This window comes from Pinus tabuliformis, chromosome 2_2 (assembly GCF_031772625.1).
Source record: "Pinus tabuliformis cultivar Carrire ecotype Pingquan chromosome 2_2, CPIR1, whole genome shotgun sequence".
Lineage (NCBI taxonomy): Eukaryota > Viridiplantae > Streptophyta > Pinopsida > Pinales > Pinaceae > Pinus > Pinus tabuliformis.
In genome coordinates this window covers 382,439,938-382,459,354 of record NC_142300.1, presented here as the reverse complement: position 1 = coordinate 382,459,354, position 19,417 = coordinate 382,439,938, and the positions used below count along the sequence as shown (strand labels likewise).

At 36.6% G+C, this 19,417-nt stretch overlaps 1 pseudogene; it reads left to right on the top strand.

Moving 5' to 3' along the window:
- Nucleotides 1-636: 636 nt before the first annotated feature.
- LOC149192852 (delta-selinene-like synthase, chloroplastic) lies at nt 637-18,917 on the top strand (annotated as a pseudogene).
- The last annotated feature ends 500 nt before the right edge of the window (nt 18,918-19,417 follow it).

Here is a 19,417-nt window from a genome sequence, read left to right as displayed (position 1 = left end):
TATATGTATTTTAGGCCTATAATCAATTGCTTGAAAAAATATATAAACTATACACCATTATAAAAAACATGTAAATCTAAAGAACTCCTAAATAATAGGAATATACTGAATAACAGGAATATACTCCTTTACTTATTAATCAACACATTAAAATAAGCAACACACGAAACACACTGAAAAAAATAAAAAATATATATTTTGGTCTTAAAAATTATAGTGTAATTTATATATAGGTGAAGGTAGCATTTAAAAGAATATTCGTCAATATACCATCGGCCTTTTTGCTAGAAAATAATGCTTGTATTCGCACTGTGTCAACGTGTAATCTAAAGATTCTACGTTTCCCTGATTCGTCTTTTGTCAAATCTTCGACGGCGTTTTTTCTTGGAAATGTAATCTAAGATTCTACGTTTCCCTGATTCATCTTTTCTCAAATCTTCGACGGCGTTTTTTCTTGGAAATAATAAAAATTCTGACCATTTTGCACTCAAAGGATCCGAATCTTCTCCTCCCATGGGGATCTTTTCCTCCCTTATTCATTTTGACTTCATACGCACAAGTCTATATATATATTTATAGAAGCGAGCGGCTATTGTCCATTCATCAAATAAAATCGCATAGCAAAAGTGTAGTGCTATGGCTGAGATTTCTTGCTCTGATTCAACCAAATTCAGCGATGAGTCTTCCATCCCGCGACGCACTGCCAATTACCACGGAAACGTGTGGGACGATGACTTCATACTTTCTCTGAACTCGCCCTATGGGGTGTTGGGTATTTTTACATGGAGAAAATACCAAAACCAAGATTCAAACACAACAGAGGCAATGCTCTGTTTTACCTCCACAGGATCCTTTTGTGCACAAGAAGACTTAAAAACAATTTTACTGAGAGACAGAGTATTTCACCACCATAAAAACTTTCTATTCATTAAAAACTAATACAAAAATTTACCACTGTAAAATCCCTTTTATATTCACTGCTGTGAAAAACAACTTACTGCTGTAATAAAAATTTACATAATCGCTTCACCATTTTCTTTATGCACTGCTGTGCAAAACCACACATGGTTTATGGTTTTTCTACTCCTCAGTTTTACGATGGCCAACACTAAAACATTACAACCTGTTCATATCTTTTTACACACTGCTGTGTGTTCCACCTTTTACTGCACCCACATATTTTTACGCTGCTGTGAACACAAGTTCTTTACCTCCCGTGTGCCATACAAAAAAAAGTCAACAGTAAAAACATATTACATGCGATTTTTTTTATTTTTAATACATGCCGTAAAAGTAATAGGCTTCTATTAAAACGTGCCCATACCTATGTTTTAAATGCACCATACCTTTTCATAAAAAAGAAACTTACGTGCTATACAAAAACATATATTGTAATGTGCACATACTCATATTAAAACGGGCCACCAAAATCTTGTACCAACATTAACTCTTTCACCTACGGCGGTCAACCAAAAGTTTAATCCACGCAAGACTTTAATTCACCTCGTATGTAGCTTTAGTTCATCAACGGTGGAGAGCGATGGAGTAAATCCGACGGAGGTCAACAATATCGGAAACCTATTTGCTACCAAACTTTAACGCCCGAGAAAATGACGTTGCGTTACGTCAGGGCTGAACCACGTGTCAGCTCCAAAATTTCTCGGGTTCGATCATCGGAAAATCCCTTCTGCCTGAAATCAACCCGAGAGCTTTCCGGCGAGGTTTATTGATCGGTTTCTGGCAGCTGCATTGAAATTAGATTTCAACACTCCCCTTTAATTTCAACAGCTGGGTATTCGGTCATACCCAGACACTTTCTCAAAAATTCAAAGTTCTTCTGATCCAGTGGCTTTGTCAAGATGTCTGTAACCTGTTCTTGAGTCCTGCAATGTTCTAGGACAATTTCTCCATTGTTCACCAATTCTCTGATGTAGTGAAACCTTGTATCAATGTGTTTCGTTCTCTTATGAAACACTGAATTCTTTGACAATGCAATAGCTGAGCTATTGTCACAAAAGATCACTGTCGCTTTTGCCTGCTCTTGGCCTAAGCTTCTCAACATTCTTCTCATCCACACTGCTTGACATGCTGCTGCTGTAGCTGCCACATATTCAGCCTCTGCTGTAGACAATGCTACAATGGACTGCTTCTTAGAAGCCCATGAAATGGCTCCTGATCCCATATTAAAAACATAACCAGAAGTGCTCTTCCGATCATCTACACTTCCAGCCCAATCACTGTCAGTGTATCCAACCAAATCTGAATGTTCTGAGGCATGATATAAAATTCCAAACATTTTAGTGCCTTTGACATACCTCAAAATTCTCTTTGCTGCCTGCCAATGTGCCTCCTTTGGCCTCTCCATGAACCTGGAAATTAAACTAACAGCATACATTAAATCAGGCCTAGTTGCTGTTAAATACATAAGGCTGCCCACAATGCTTTTGTACAAGCTAGGATCAAAATCCTTGCTGCTGTCCTCTCTGCTGAGTTTTAATCCCATCACTGTGGGAGTGATTGCTGCCTTGCATTCTTCCATCTTAAATCTGCCCAAAACTTGCTTTACATATCTTGCTTGAGATATAAAAATTCCTTTTTCATTTTGATCTACTTCTATGCCTAAGAAGTATCTCAACAAACCCATGTCAGTCATTTCAAATTCATCCTTCATGACTGATTTAAAATTCTCAATAAGATAAACATCATTGCCTGTGAAAATAACATCATCAACATATAAGACAACAATCAAAATTTTACCATCTTTTTCTTTGATGTAGACTGTGGGTTCTCCTTCACATTTGTCAAATTCATTATCTAATAGATATGAATCTATCCTGCTGTACCATGCTCTTGGCGCTTGCTTCAGCCCATAAAGAGCTTTCTTCAATTTGCACACTTTGTGCTCTTCACCTTTCTTCTCATATCCGAGAGGTTGTTCCACATAAACCTCTTCCATTAACACTCCATTTAGGAATGCTGACTTCACGTCCATTTGGTAGACTTTCCATTTGTTTTGTGCTCAAGGAAAATTTTAAGGATGGAAAATTTTCTTGAAGTTTAAAACATTGGCGAATCTCACTAATCCCTAATATGCAAATTATAAATGTTTATTGATATATTTGTAAAATTAATCAAATTTAAAATTATTTTATATATAGTCTCTATATAATGTTGGCGATTTTTAAGGTAAAATAATTTTATATTCTAAAATTTGGGTGAATCGTCTTTTATAAAATTAGAAATTGGCGAATCTTTTTTGTGGAAAAATCATGGAAAATTAGCCCACTGGGCGAACATTAGCCCCTAAAATTTTCCATGTTTGTGCTGCTATGGACAGCACTGCTCTCACGGTTTCCATTCTTGCAACCGGGGCGAAAGTCTCCTCATAATCTCTTCCATACTGCTGCTTGTAGCCTTTAACAACCAACCTTGCCTTGTGCCTTTCTATCTTGCCTTCAGCATTGCTCTTGGTCTTGTAGACCCATTTCACACCAATGACTTCTTTGCCTTTTGGTAACTCAACCAAATCCCATGTTTTGTTTCTCTCTATGGCATTGATTTCCTCACCCATAGCTTCTATCCATTTCCTATCTTTGATTGCATCCTCGAAATGAATAGGATCATCAACATGACAATACAAGGCAAATAAGGAATTCATTCCTTCATCATAAATGTCACTTAGATTTCTAAATTTCTTACCTCTCTCACTTGGTGTGCAAGTGCTTGAAGATGCACTTGAATTTCCTCCTTGTGGTGTGCTTAGAGAAGCACTCTCATTGATACTCAATGGTGTACCTTGCTGTCCTTGTGTCGGCGCTGCTATTTGGGGATGCATTTCAGCCACTTCCTCTTCATCTTTATCATGAGACAAACAGTTTTTAACATTGACTGTTTTCTCTATGCTTCCATCCCAAGCTTCCTCTTCAATGAATTGAACATCTCTGCTGACAAAGAACTTCTTGGTAGATGGAATGTACAGCCTGTAGGCTTTGGATTCATCACTGTATCCAATGAAGATGCATTTCTCCCCTTTGCTGTCCAACTTCCTCCTTAGCTGATCCAGAATGTGTGCATAAGCCACACATCCAAAAACTCTCATGTGGGTGACTCCTTGCTTTCTCCCACTCCATGCCTCTTCTGGCACTTTGTTCATGACTGCCTTTGTAGGACACCTGTTCAATATATAAACTGCACAATGTATAGCTTCAGCCCAATACTCATTTGGAAAATGCTTTGCTTTCAACATGCTCCTTGCCATCTCCATGATGGTTCTGTTCTTCCTTTCAGCAACTCCATTTTGTTGCGGAGTGTACCTTGCTGTGAATTGTTTATGAATTCCATTTTCTCTACAAAATCTTAGGAATTCCTTGGAGATATACTCACCTCCTCTATCAGTTCTCAAAACTTTTATATGCAACCCGCTTTGGTTCTCCACAAATGCCTTAAAGTTTTGGAATTTCTCAAACACTTCACTTTTGTTTTTGAGAAAATATATCCAAGTCTTTCTAGTAAAATCATCAATGAATGTCAAGAAATATAGGCTGCCAGCTAATGATGGAGCTTGCATTGGTCCACACAAATCTGAGTGGATAATCTCTAAGGGTGCCTTTGCCCTTATGCTCTTCCCTGATGGAAAACTTTCTCTATGTTGTTTTCCCAAAATGCAACCTTCACATAGGCTGTCCGGTTTCTCTATCAATGGTAATCCTCTTACCATTCCTTTTCTGCTCAATAAGTTTAGACCTCCAAAATTTAGATGCCCGAATCTCAAGTGCCATAACCAGTTCTCATCCTTTGGCACGCTTTGGAAGGCCTCTTGGGTGACTGCTGCCATTTCCCTTTTGTTCTTCAAGTCTGCCCTGATCCGGAGAGGGAACATCCTGTTCCTTGTCATCTTCACTTCAACAATGCATCTTTTGGTGGGTGGTATGTCCATGATGGTGCACACATCATTTACAAAGTAAACATTGTAACCCTTTTGGATAAGTTGTCCAACACTCAATAGGTTACATCTCATTCCGGGGACATAGTAGACATCTGCTATGGTTTTTCTTTCTCCTTGTTTTGTAAATATTTTTATCTCCCCTTTTCCCATAACAGACACTTTACTATCAGTTCCTAGTGTGACCTATGATTTCAAATTCTGATTTAAGGCTGAAAAGAGGGCTATGTTCCCTGTCATATGGTTGCTGCAACCTGAGTCTAAAAACCATATGTCCTCACTATGTGTTTCAGCCATGTTACAAGCTAACAGGACATTGTCTTGACTGTTGTTTTCTCTTGTAACATTTGCATTTTGTCTGTTGTTCTTATCATGTTGTTTCTTTCTACAATCACTAGCATAAAGTCCATACTTTTTGAAATAATAGCATTGAACATTAGATTTATCATACCTTTGTCCTTGAGTCTGATACTGATCTCTTTGTTGGCTGCTGCCTTGACCTTGGTTCTGATTTGGATTGCTGCCTCTTCCTTGTGCATTTGATGGGTTGTTCCTTCCACCTCTGTTCTGGCTTCTGCCTCTTCCTCTCTTGTTTCCTCTGCCTTGACCTCTTCCTCTTCCAAAGGACATCTGGGTCTTGAAGGCTTGCTCAAGGGATGAGTTTTCATTCCTACTCAACCTCTGCTCATGTGTTATCAGTGATGCATGTAGTTCATCAACTGAATAGTTTGAGAGATCCTTTGTCTCTTCAATGGTGGTGACTATGGCATCAAACCTTGAGGGTAAGACCCTCAATATTTTCTCCACAATCCTTCTGTCTTCAATGGTTTCTCCATGAGTTCTCATTTGTGTGATTACACCAATCACATGAGTGAATAATGAGTCAATGTTATCTGACTCCTTCATGTTCAGATTCTCAAAATCCTTCCTCAGCAATTGTAGTTTTGCTGTCTTCACTCTTTCCATGCCTTGATAGGCTGTCTTGAGGGTTTGCCATGCTTCATTTGATGTTTTAGCTACTGCTATCCTTGGAAATATACTCTGGTCTACTGCTAGATGCAACAATAAAATGGCATTTGCATCCTTCTTCCTATTGCTCTTTAGCTGATCTCTCTCTCCCTGAGTTAGTGCATTGAACTCATTTTCATCTGCTACTTCTTCAAACCCAGATTCAACTATTTCCCATAAATCTTGAGAGGCAAATAAAGCTCTCATGGTTATTGACCAGTAGTCATAGCTTTTCCCATTAAACTGTGGGAGTTGGGTATTAAACATACTCATACCAGTGCTTGTGCTGGCCATTCCTTGACTGCGTGTTTAAAAAAAACTGACTGCTTCTTCAGCAACACAAAAAAAAACTTTTGGAATACCTGAATCCTTTGCTATCTGAGTCTTCTGTCTGCCTGAGAGGTTTTGCTGCAGCAACAACCTTCTCCCTTCAGCTTCTTTAACTTCTTTAAAGAGCCTGGTCCTGCTCTGATACCAGTGTTGGGTATTTTTACATGGAGAAAATACCAAAACCAAGATTCAAACACAACAGAGGCAATGCTCTGTTTTACCTCCACAGGATCCTTTTGTGCACAAGAAGACTTAAAAAAAAAATTACTGAGAGACAGAGTATTTCACCACCATAAAAACTTTCTATTCATTAAAAACTGATACAAAAATTTACCACCGTAAAATCCCTTTTATATTCACTGCTGTGAAAAACAACTTACTGCTGTAATAAAAATTTACATAATCGCTTCACCATTTTCTTTATGCACTACTGTGCAAAACCACACATGGTTTTTCTACTCCTCAATTTTACGATGGCCAACACTAAAACATTACAACCTATTCATATATTTTTACACATTGTTGTGTGTTCCACCTTTTACTGCACCCACATATTTTTACGCTGCTGTGAACACAAGTTCTTTACCTCCCGTGTGCCATACAAAAAAAAGTCAACAGTAAAAACATATTACATACGATTTTTTTTATTTTTAATACATGCCGTAAAAGTCATAGGCTTCTATTAAAACGTGCCCATACCTATGTTTTAAATGCACCATACCTTTTCATAAAAAAGAAACTTACGTGCTATACAAAAACATATATTGTAATGTGCCCATACTCATATTAAAACGGGCCACCAAAATCTTGTACCAACATTAACTCTTTCACCTACGGTGGTCAACCAAAAGTTTAATCCACGCAAGCCTTTAATGCACCACGTATGCAGCTTTAGTTCGTCAATGGTGGAGAGCGATGGAGTAAATCCGACGGAGGTCAACAATATCGGAAACCTGTTTGCTGCCCAACTTTAACGCCCGAGAAAATGACGTTGCATTACGTCAGGGCTAAACCACGTGTCAGCTCCAAAATTTCTCGGGTTCGATCATCGGAAAATCCCTTCTGCCTGAAATCAACCCGAGAGCTTTCCGGCGAGGTTTATTGACCGGTTTCTGGCAGCTGCGTTGAAATTAGATTTCAACATGGGGTATACTTTCCATCTCTCTCTCATGGGGCCGATTTGTAGATTTGTCATCCGCTCTTTCCTTTGCTTTTAGTCACATATTTGTAGCTCTTTCTTTTAGATATTTTTGGGGGCTTGTTAGCTATCAGTGCCATGATATCTCCATCTTTGTGATCTATATATTTTAATTCCATTGTACTGGAATCAGGCACCTGGATATTATGAACGCGCTGGAAAGCTTATTGAGGAGATCAAGCATATGCTTTTGAGCGAAATGGAAGATAACACTTACGATGTAATCAAACGTCTGCAGATAGTAGATACATTGGAATGCCTTGGAATTGATCGACACTTTCAACCTGAAATAAAAATGGCGGCTCTAGATTACGTTTACAGGTTAGTCATTTTCAAAGATGTGAAGAAATTTAGTTTAGCGATTACATATATCTGCACATCGATACTTTGGGGTTGTCTTCTATTCGTTCGTTTAAAGCTGACTGTTTTGAGCTGAGTAGATATTGGAACGAAAAGGGTATCGCGGTGGGATCAAGAGATTTTCTCAGCAAGGATCTTAACACTACAGCTTTAGGTTTTCGGGCTCTTCGACTGCATCGTTATAACGTATCAGCAGGTGGTATAAATGCTATTGATTTTACATTGCATGTTAAGGTAGAATATACCCTTTTAATGTGGTCGGAAAGTACCAAGTGAAATAGTTCAAATGGTTAACTTAGTTCAGATGTAATTACTGTTGTAGGGAATTTGTTAATGGATGACATCCATTAAATAGGTTTGTTTGTCTGGAAATTTTCAAGGTAATAGATGCAGTTGTTTTTTATTGGATTGGTGTTTGAATATATCAGTGTAACTGTACAAAGTGGGTTGTTGTTAATGATTTTAGGTGTTTTGTTACTTTTCAGTAAATGTGGAAAGCATCTTTGAAATTCCGATAAGTTTTCTGAGATTAGTTCAATTCCTTTACAAATAGAGAACCATTAAGAAGCATTAATCTTGTTTATTTCCTGAAAATTTTCCTTGATTTAATTCGGTACTTATATTACTAACCTACCAAGCAGGTGTGTTGGAGAATTTCAAGGATGGAAACGAGAAGTTTCTCGGCAATTACAGTGGAGATAAGGAAGTGAGAAGCATGTTGTCGTTACTTCGAGCTTCAGAAATTTCATTTCCCGGAGAAAAAGTGATGGAAGAGGCGAAGGCATTCACACGAGAATATCTAAATCAAGTTTTGGCTGGACGCGGGGAAGTCACCGACGTATATCAAAGCCTTCTGGAAGAGGTAAATAGCAAACACATTTGTAGGGTACCTGAAATTGAAAAAGGATGGTGTCCATTGTTTATAGAGGATTTGACATCATCACTGTTGTTTAGGTCAAGTACGCGTTGGAGTTTCCATGGTACTGTAGTACGCCCAGATGGGAGGCTCGTAGTTTTATCGAAATATACGCGCAAAACCGTCTGTGGCTCAAGTACGTACGACAGTGCCATGTTAATTAAATACATTTGATTTTATCTGCAAATTACAGCAATTATTATTGCATACTAAACTCCTATGCCAACTTTTTTCAAGGTCGAATATCAACCAAAAAAGTCATGGAGTTAGCCAAATTGGACTTCAATATTTTGCAGAGCATACATCAGAAGGAAATACAGTTTATTACTAGGTAGTAATCAATACCTCTATTTTTCATTTCATACAGCGTGCTTCTTTGCTTATTCTTCTATTTAATTTTTATTTTAAATACAGTCGATAATGTCACGATGTTTAACTTCAGTTTTCATAAGATGAATTTAATATAATTTTTACATCCTTGAACCTAGAAATTAGATGGAAAAATTACTCTTTTATTTAAAAAAGAAATTAACTATTTATTTTTTATAGTTTAAATTATTTATAAATTTTAGGAATTAAAAAATATAATTTATTTTTTATAACTAAAATTATTTATAATTTTTTGAGTTTTAAAAGATATTTAAATTATTTCTAATTTTTATGAGTTTAAAAGTGAGAAGAATAGTGTGCCTCAATATTATTCTCACGAAAAGTTTATTTTGCTACACAAGGAGGAAGTTATCTCCAATTATTCTATATTCCTAAACTTTTCCTTATTCCATATTTTCAATTTTTTTTTAATTTAATTAAAATATAAATATTTTTTATTTTTTAAATTAGAGCATGAAAGTTTTTAATGTTGTTTTTATTTTTTAAATAATATTATAATATTTTTAAATTTAAATTATTAATATTTTAGTCAAAAGTCTTACTAACACACGTAGTTGAGGATGGGTCTTGTCAACAAACGACCACAATCAAATTTTAAAGATCATGGTTGTGTTGTGTGTTAGGGGAATAGACATGTTAACTTGGTGCCGCCGTGGCGCAGGCCACTACTATCTCGGGGTGACTTTGACGGCAACAATCAAATCTTAAGGAGGGTGGTTGTGCCATGTGTTAGGAGGACTAGACAGGTTAAGTTGGTGTGACCTAGGCCACTACTAAGTTGGTGTGACCTAGACCACTACTATGCGGGGTGACTTTAGATACCCCACGTCGTGCCTCCTCAATCCACAAGTCAAGTCTAAGAAACAACTTGAGAAATAAATAAAAACATTACTATTTTAATTTACATTTATTAGTTGTAAAAAATAATATTTTAATATATAATTTTTATACTATATTAAAAAAAGTCACTTTGACCACTTAAATGAACCTAGGTAATCACTACTCCATGTACTAATGAAACCTTTAAAACAACTTAACTAACCAAAAAAACTATTAATATTTTAAATACTTTTATTATTCTTAAAAAATAATATTTTAATATATAATTTTTATGATGTTAGTTGTTTTTTTTTTTCATTTATAATAAATTTTAAATTGATATTTTCAAATATATTTATTTATATTCAATCCAAAACTTTTTAAACAAACTAAATAATATAATAACCATCTTAATTAAAATAGGTACATAATAAGAATAATACACCTAATTATTTTAAATTTACTAGTAGATTTACCTAATTAATTTAAAATTTACCAAATATTTACCTATATTTAGCTTTTTAGAGAAATATTAATTGAATAATAAATTTTTTAGTAGTTTGACCAGGGTCTCTTGGTCAAATTAGCTGTTAGAAATGTAGCCGTTGGGATCTCTGCACACTCTATTTATTCACGCTAAGCTAGATTGGTTCTTCAACTTGTCCTGACGATGAACCACACTAGTTGGTTCGAAACGCGTCGACAAAAGATTCGCTATGTGATTTTGCCGAAGATATCTTACAATATTATGGATCACAGAAGTCTAAATTCCTCAAACTAAATATATTTACAATTGGTAATTGTTTTAATCAAATTTTAAAGAATATAAACCCTTATTAAATTTTAAAGAATATAAACCCTTATTTTAGAAATTTCAGTTTATACATTAAATTTTTAATAATATTATTAAATAATGATTTTTTTAATTATTAATAAAGTGAAAAAATATTTTTTTATAAAATTAAAAGTAATCATTTTAGACAGTAAAATTATGATAGTTTATCTATGTGTTAACTATTACCGGAGACTTTAATTCCTCCGCAGGTAGATCTTTTCTTTCCCTTATTTTCTTTTTGAGAATTTAGTCACCGTACGTCTCTCCGAAAATAAAGCTCGTTAATGTTATGCAGAAAGAAAGGCATTCTGATTATGAATTTTGGGGATTCTAGCATGACGTTCTGCGATACTATTATGTTCTGCACAGGTGGTGGAGAGACTCAGAAGTTGCTCAGGTGAAATTATATAGGAGGCGTCACGTGGAATATTACTTTTGGGCCAATACATGCACTTTCGAGCCCGAGTTTTCTCAAAGCAGAATAGCCTTCGCAAAATTGATAACCGTCGCAACTGTTCTAGATGACCTATATGATATTCACGGAACGTTGGAAGAACTAAAAACTATCACAGAGGGAGTGAGACGGTGAATGCAACTGATTTATTGTGAGTTTCTCACCATGCTCCAAGCTTATATATCATGCACTTTTTATATAATTGTAAGATTTGTTCTCATTACTTCTAATGCCATTTTCAGATGGGATCTTTCGTTGATGGATGACCTTCCAGAGAACATAAAAATTGCAATCCAGTTTTTCTTCAATACAGCGACTGAATTGGCAGTTGAAGTTGCTAAAAGGCAAGGACGGGATATGACAGCCATGCTGAAAGATAACGTATGTGTTTAGGAACATATGTGATTTTATAGGAGGGTTAGGCTTTTTTGTTTTCGTTCCAGGCTTGCTATGGAATGGAATAATGAAAAGCATATATATATGTGTGTGAGAGACATTGACAACCGGTATGTTCAGTGGCAGCGATTCCTTGAGTCTTATCTGCAAGAAGCGGAATGGATAGCGACTGCACATGTGCCTACGTTTAATGAATACATAAAGAATGGCCATGGTACCACGGGGATGTGTATTATAAACTTGATTTCGGTTCTCTTGATGGGTGAACTTCTCCCGAACAACATTCTGGAGCAAATACATTATCCTTCTAAGATCCAGCAGCTCATAGAATTGACGTCCAGACTTATTGATGACTTACAGGATTTTGAGGTATTCGGCATCTAAATTTACATTTATTTTAAGATCGTTTAAACAAGTTCGGATGCATAACATTGTCTGCAAAATACGCACTCACACCTTTGGCACTTGCTTTCACTATTGCAATGAAGGATGAGAAGGAACGCGGGGAGATGGCTTCAAGTATAGGTTGTTATATTAAAGATAATCCTGATTCTACCGTGGAAAATGGTTATAACAAAATCGATGTCGGGAATTTTTTGTTATTCCAAACAAAATACAGTGGAAAAATCCTCTGTTTCCGCTGTTGAAAATTTTCTGATAAATTCTGAAAAAACAAAGATATGAACAGAGAGTAATACTATGTTTTCTGATAATTCAAAAACACAAGAACAGAGCATAAAATAATACTCTATTTTGTCTCAGGATCAAAAACTCATCAAAATAATACTTTGTCTTTGACGCAGAAAAATACTCTGTTTTTAACTCAGAAAAACAGAAAAATTCGTTCTCTGGAAACGGTGTTGCAGCAACACAGTTTTTTTTCAGTTGTTGTTCGTAGTGTTGCAGCAACGCTGTTCGTGGTGTTGCAGCAACGTAAATTTTTTCAGTTGCTGTTCGTGGTGTTGCAGCAACGGGGATTTTTGACGTCAAGTATTTTTCGACTTACGAGAAATTTTTTGACAAAATAACTTTTGGTGAAACAGCAACGCACAGAAAGAAATTTCTATTTATGAAAATAAACCAACACATAAAACTAAGTCTTCCTCACGTAGAGGGATCTTCACAAAATATTATGCTAAAGAGCATCTTCCTCTTGACAGAGGGATTACAACAGAAAATTTCAGCACTGCTGTGCAATACAAAAAAAACTCTCTTGTTCTACACTGTTGTGTGCTCCCCTTTGCTCTCTATCTCTCTCTCTATTTCTAAACTACTATGTCTGCATTTTATAGTGCGGGAAAGGGTCTTCACCGCTTTAACTTGCTGATAAAGTTTCTGATGTTCATAATAACAGATTTGATCTTTTGCTGTATTTCTTGAGTCGGTTGTGCTGAAACCCAAGACTAATAAATGCTACGTCGGCTCGAGGCTGGTTCTTTTATGTTTCAGCCGTTCTGCTCATTAATGTGGTTGCTGAAAAGTAACGGTGTGGCGCTGGATCTGATCTTCTTCCTTCTGGAAACACAAAAATAATTAAAGAGTGAAAAGATGGTAATGGCGGTGACAAAAAAGATCGGAAAAAAATGTGGGGCGCCGGATCACGACAAATGAATAAAGTAAAATAGTTGCTGCTGCTGCACAGCAGTTGGAATTAATATTCCAAAACTCCCCTTTTAATTTCAACTGTTGGGTTATCAGTTATACCCAGAAGTTTCCTTAAAAACTCAAAACTTTTCTGATCCAATGGCTTTGTCAGAATATCTGCAACCTGTTCCTGAGTCCTGCAATGTTGTAAAATGATTTCTCCATTGTTCACCAATTCTCTAATGTAGTGAAACTTTGTGTCTATGTGTTTTGTTCTCTTGTGAAATACAGAGTTCTTGGATAATGCAATAGCTGAGCTATTGTCACAAAAAATAACTGTTGTTGATGCCTGCTCCTGGCATAGACTTCTCAACATTCTCCTCATTCAAACCGCTTGACATGCTGCTGCTGTAGCTGCCACATACTCTGTTTCTGCTGTAGACAATGCCACAATTGGCTGTTTCTTGGAACCCCATGAAATGGCTCCTGAACCTATGTGAAAAATGTAACCAGATGTGCTTTTCCGGTCATCTACACTTCCAGCCCAATCACTATTTGTGTATCCAACTAAATCTGAACATTCTGAAACAGTATAAAATATGCCATACCTTTTTGACCTTTAACATACCTCAGAATTCTCTTTGCTTCCTGCCAATGTGTTTCTTTTGGCTTCTCCATGAATCTGGAAATTAAACTAACAACATACATTATGTCTGGCCTAGTTGTAGTCAAATACATGAGGCTGCCAACTATGCTCTTGTACACACTAGGGTCAAAATCTTTGCTGCTGTCCTCTTTGCTGAGTTTTAATCCCATCACTGTGGGAGTAATTGTTGTCCTGCATGTTAAATCTTCTCAACACTTCATTTACATATTTTGCCTGTGAAATAAAAATTCCATTTTTATTTTGATCTACTTCTATTCCTAAGAAGTATCTCAGCAAACCCATGTGAGTCATCTCAAATTCTTCTTTCATGACTGATTTGAAATTTTCAATGAGGTAGTCATCATTACCGGTAAAAATCACATCATCAACATATAACACAACAATTAAAATTTTACAGTCTTTTTCTTTGATGTAAACAGTGGGTTATCCCTCACACTTCTCAAATCCGTTCTCCAGTAGATAGGAATCTATCCTACTGTACCACGCTCTTGGTGCTTGCTTCAGCCCATAAAGAGCTTTCTTCAATCTGCAGACTTTGTGCTCTTGGCCTTTCTTCTCATAGCCTAGAGGTTGCTCGATGTAAACCTCTTCCAGTAATACTCCATTCAAGAATGCTGACTTCACGTCCATTTGGTAAACTTTCCATTTGTTTTGTGTTGCTATGGACAACACTGCTCTTACTGTTTCCATTCTTGCAACTGGTGCAAAAGTCTCCTCATAATCTCTCCCATATTGTTGCTTGTATCCCTTGACAACAAGTCTTGCCTTATGCCTTTCTGTCTTGCCTTCAACATTACTCTTGGTCTTGTAGACCCATTTAACTCCAATGACTTCTTTACCTGTTGGTAGATCAACTAAATCCCATGTCTTATTTCTTTCTATGGCATTCATCTCTTCATCCATAGCTTCTATCCATTTCTTATCTTTAATTTCATCTTCGAAATGAACAGGGTCATCAACATGACAATACAAGGCAAACAAAGAATTCATTCCTTCATCATAAATATCACTTAAATTTCTGAATTTCTTACCTCTTTCATTCGGTGCGCAAGTGCTTGTAGATGCACTTGAATTTCCTCCTTGTGGTGTGCTTGGAGAAGGACTCTCATTTCTCCTCAAGGGTGTCTTTTGCTGTTCTGTTGTTGGCGCTGCTGTTTGGGGATGTGTTTCGGCCAACTCCTCCTCATCATCATCCTGAGACAAACAGTTTTTAACATTAACTGTTTTCTCTATGCTTCCATCCCAAGCTTCCTCTTCAATAAATTGAACATCTCTGCTCACAAAAAACTTCTTGGTGGATGGGATATATAACCTGTAAGCTTTGGATTCTTCACTGTATCCAATGAAAATACATTTCTCCCCTTTGCTGTCCAATTTCTTCCTTAGCTGATCTGGAATGTGTGCATAAGCCACACAGCCAAAAACTTTCATGTTGGTGACTCCTTGCTTTCTCCTACTCCATGTTTCTTCTGGTACTTTGTTCATCACTGCTTTTGTAGGACATCTATTCAAAATATATACTGCACAGTGTACAGCTTCAGCCCAATAATCATTTGGCAAATGCTTTGCCTTCAACATGCTCCTCGCCATATCCATGATTGTTCTATTTTTCCTTTCAGCAACTCCATTTTGCTGCGGGGTGTACCTTGCTATAAATTGCTTATGAATTCCATTTTCTCTGCAAAAACGTAAAAATTCTTTGGAGATATACTCACCTCCTCTGTCAGTTCTCAAAACCTTGATACGCAGCCCACTTTAATTTTCTACAAGTGCTTTGAAATTTTGGAATTTTTCAAACACTTCACTCTTATTCTTCAGAAAATAAACCCAAGTCTTTCTGGTAAAGTCATCAATAAATGTTAGAAAATATTGGTTGCCTGCAAGTGATGGAGCTTGCATCGGTCCACATAAATCTGAGTGGACAATTTCTAAAGGTGCTTTTGCCCTTATGCTTTTCCCAGTTCGAAAACTTTCTCTGTGTTGTTTTCCCAATATACAACCTTCACAAAGGTTGTCTGGCTTTTCTATCAATGGTAATCCTCTTACCATTCCTTTTCTACTCAACAAATTAAGACCTCCAAAGTTGAGATGTCTAAATCTCAAATGCCACAACCAATTTTCATCCTTTGGTACACTTTGGAGAGCCTCTTGTGTCACTGCTGCAATTACTTCTTTATTTTTCAGATCTGCCCTTATTCTGAGAGGGAACATTCTGTTCCTTGTCATCTTCACTTCAGCAATACAATGTTTGCTGGGTAATCTGTCCATGATGGTGCATACATCATTCTGAAAGAAAACATTGTAACCCTTCTGAACAAGCTGTCCAATACTCAAGAGATTACACTTCATTACAGGAACATAATAAACATTCGCTATGGTTTTATTTTCACCTTTCTTTGTAAATATTTTAACTTCTCCTTTTCCCATAACAGAAATATTACTATCAGTCCCAAGTGTGACTTGTGACTGCACACTCTGATCTAAAGCAGAAAACAGGGCTATGTTTCCTGTCATATGGTTGCTGCAACCAAAATCTAGAAACCATATATCCTCATTGTTTGTTTCAGCCATATTACAAACTAACAACACATTATCTTGACTGATATTTTCTCTAGTGATATTTGCACTAGATCTATTACTCATATCATGCTGCTTTTTCTTACATTCATTTGCATAGTGCCCATATTTTTTACAATAATAACATTGGACATTGGATTTTTCATACCTTTGTCCTTGAGCATGATGTTGTCCACTTTGTTGACTGCTGCCATGGCCTTGGTTCTGATTTGGATTGCTGCCTCTTCCTTGAACGTTTGCTGGACTGTTTCTTCCGCCTCTGTATTGGCTTCTGCCTCTTCCTTTCTTGTTTCCTCTGCCTTGACCTCTTCCAAATGACATCTGGGTCTTGAAGGCTTTCTCTAGAGATGAGTTTTCATTTCTACTCAACCTCTGCTCATGAGTTATCAGTGATGCATGAAGTTCATCAACTGAAAAATTTGAGAGATCTTTTGTCTCTTCTATGGTGGTGACAATCACATCAAACTTTGAGGGTAGGCACCTCAATAGTTTCTCCACAATCCTCCTTTCTTCAAGAGTTTCTCCATGAGACCTTATCTGTGTGACTAAACCAATTGCTTGTGTGAAGAATGAGTCAATATTGTCTGACTCCTTCATACGCAGGTTCTCAAAATCTTTCCTCAGCAACTGTAGTTTTGTTGTCTTCACTTTCTCCCTGCCTTGATAGGCTGTCTTGAGAGTTTACCTTGCTTCTCTGGATGTATTGGCTGCTGCTATCCTCGGAAACACACTCTCATGCACTGCTTGATATAAGAATACAAGGGCTTTTGAGTCCTTCTTCTTATTGCTCTTCAACAGCTCTTTCTCTGCCTGAGTTAATCCAATAAACTCTTCTTCATTTGCTGGCTCTTCAAATCCATATTCAACAAGTTCCCATAAATCATGTGAGGCAAACACGACTTTCATGGTTATTGCCCAGTAGTCATAGTTTTTCCCATTGAACTGTGGGAGCTGGGTATTAAACATACCCACGCTGGTACTGGCCATTATTGTAATACTTGATTGTAAAAAAAAATCACTTAATTGTCTTCAGCAGCTACACAAAAAAAACTAATATGAAAAATACCTTGACAGCGTTTTCGCTTTGCTGGATAATCTGCTGCAGCAACAAATCTTCTTTCAGCTTCTTTGATGTCTTCAAAGAGCCTGGACAAGCTCTGATACCATGTCGGGAATTTCTGGTTATTCCAAAAAAAATACAGTGGAAAAATCCTCTGTTTCCACTGTTGAAAATTTTCTGATAAATTCTGAAAAAACAAAGATATGAACAAAGAGTAATACTCTGTTTTCTGATAATTAAAAAACACAAGAATAGAGCATAAAATAATACTCTATTTTGCCTCAAGATCAAAAACTCATCAAAATAATACTTTGTCTTTGACGCAGAAAAATACTCTGTTTTTAACTCAGAAAAACAGAAAAATTCGTTCTCTGGAAATGGTGTTGCAGCAACACAGTTTTTTTTCAGTTGCTGTTCGTAGTGTTGCAGCAACGCTGTTCGTGGTGTTGCAGCAACGTAAATTTTTTCAGTTGCTGTTCGTGGTGTTGCAGCAACGGGGATTTTTGACGTCAAGTATTTTTCGACTTACGAGAATTTTTTTTTGACAAAATAACTTTTGGTGAAACAGCAACGCACAGAAAGAAATTTCTATTTATGAAAATAAACCAACACATAAAACTAAGTCTTCCTCACGTAGAGGGATCTTCACAAAATATTATGCTAAAGAGCATCTTCCTCTTGATAGAGGGATTACAACAGAAAATTTCAGCACTGCTGTGCAATACAAAAAAAAACTCTCTTGTTCTACACTGTTGTGTGCTCCCCTTTTCTCTCTATCTCTCTCTCTATTTCTAAACTGCTGTGTCTGCATTTTATAGTGCAGGAAAGGGTCTTCACCGCTTTAACTTGCTGATAAAGTTTATGCTGTTCATAATTAACAGATTTGATCTTTTGCTGTATTTCTTGAGCCGGTTGTGCTGAAACCCAAGACTGATAAATGCTACGTCGGCTCAAGGCTGGTTCTTTTATGTTTCAGCCGTTCTGCTCATTAATGTGGTTGCTGAAAAGTAACGGTGTGGCACTGGATCTGATCTTCTTCCTTCTGGAAACACAAAAATAATTAAAGAGTGAAAAGATGGTAGTGGCGGTGACAAAAAAGATCGGAAAAAAAAGTGGGGCACCGGATCATGACAAATGAATAAAGTAAAATAGCTGCTGCTGCTGCACAGCAGTTGGAATTAATATTCCAAAAATCGAGGGCTTCCTTCATCTCGCCCTTCAGGAATTGAATTGGGAGTTTCACAAGGAGGACAGTGTACCATTGTGCTGCAAGAAGTTCTCTTTTAATATAATACGAGGCGTTCAATTCATCTTCAGATGCGGAGACGGCCTATCCGTATCGAACAAGGAAGTAAAGGACCAAGTGCCTATTGAGGAATAATGACGACTCTCTGAGTAGCTGCGTAGAATAACTATGTTCTTAATGTCTTATGCTTCTTAAATCTAAGCGGATAGATTAAATAGGTTGCTCAGAATTAGAATAACAAGGTTTTTGCAGGTGTTTATTGCCCTAGTTTGTCCAAGTTCTTCCATGTGAACTATGGAATTTTTTTCCATCAAATCAAATGAAAAATCATAAGTGAAATGGTAACATAGTGAAAAGAAGTTTAATGTTGTCAAAATTATTACGAAATGGAAATTTAATATATACAATCGTCAAGACTGGGAGGTCTTATACTAAAGAGACATTGATGTCTTGCACACACAACCACTACTATGCGTCTCTGTGAGCTAAGCGAAATTGTTTCATCTTCCTCTAAAGTATTATATAACTGTTAAATGAATATGAGTGATGTACGAAATGGATTGGATTGTTGTAATGTATGATGAAAAATGTGAATGAGATAATTCAGTTATTTAGATCATCAATTTTTCAAAATG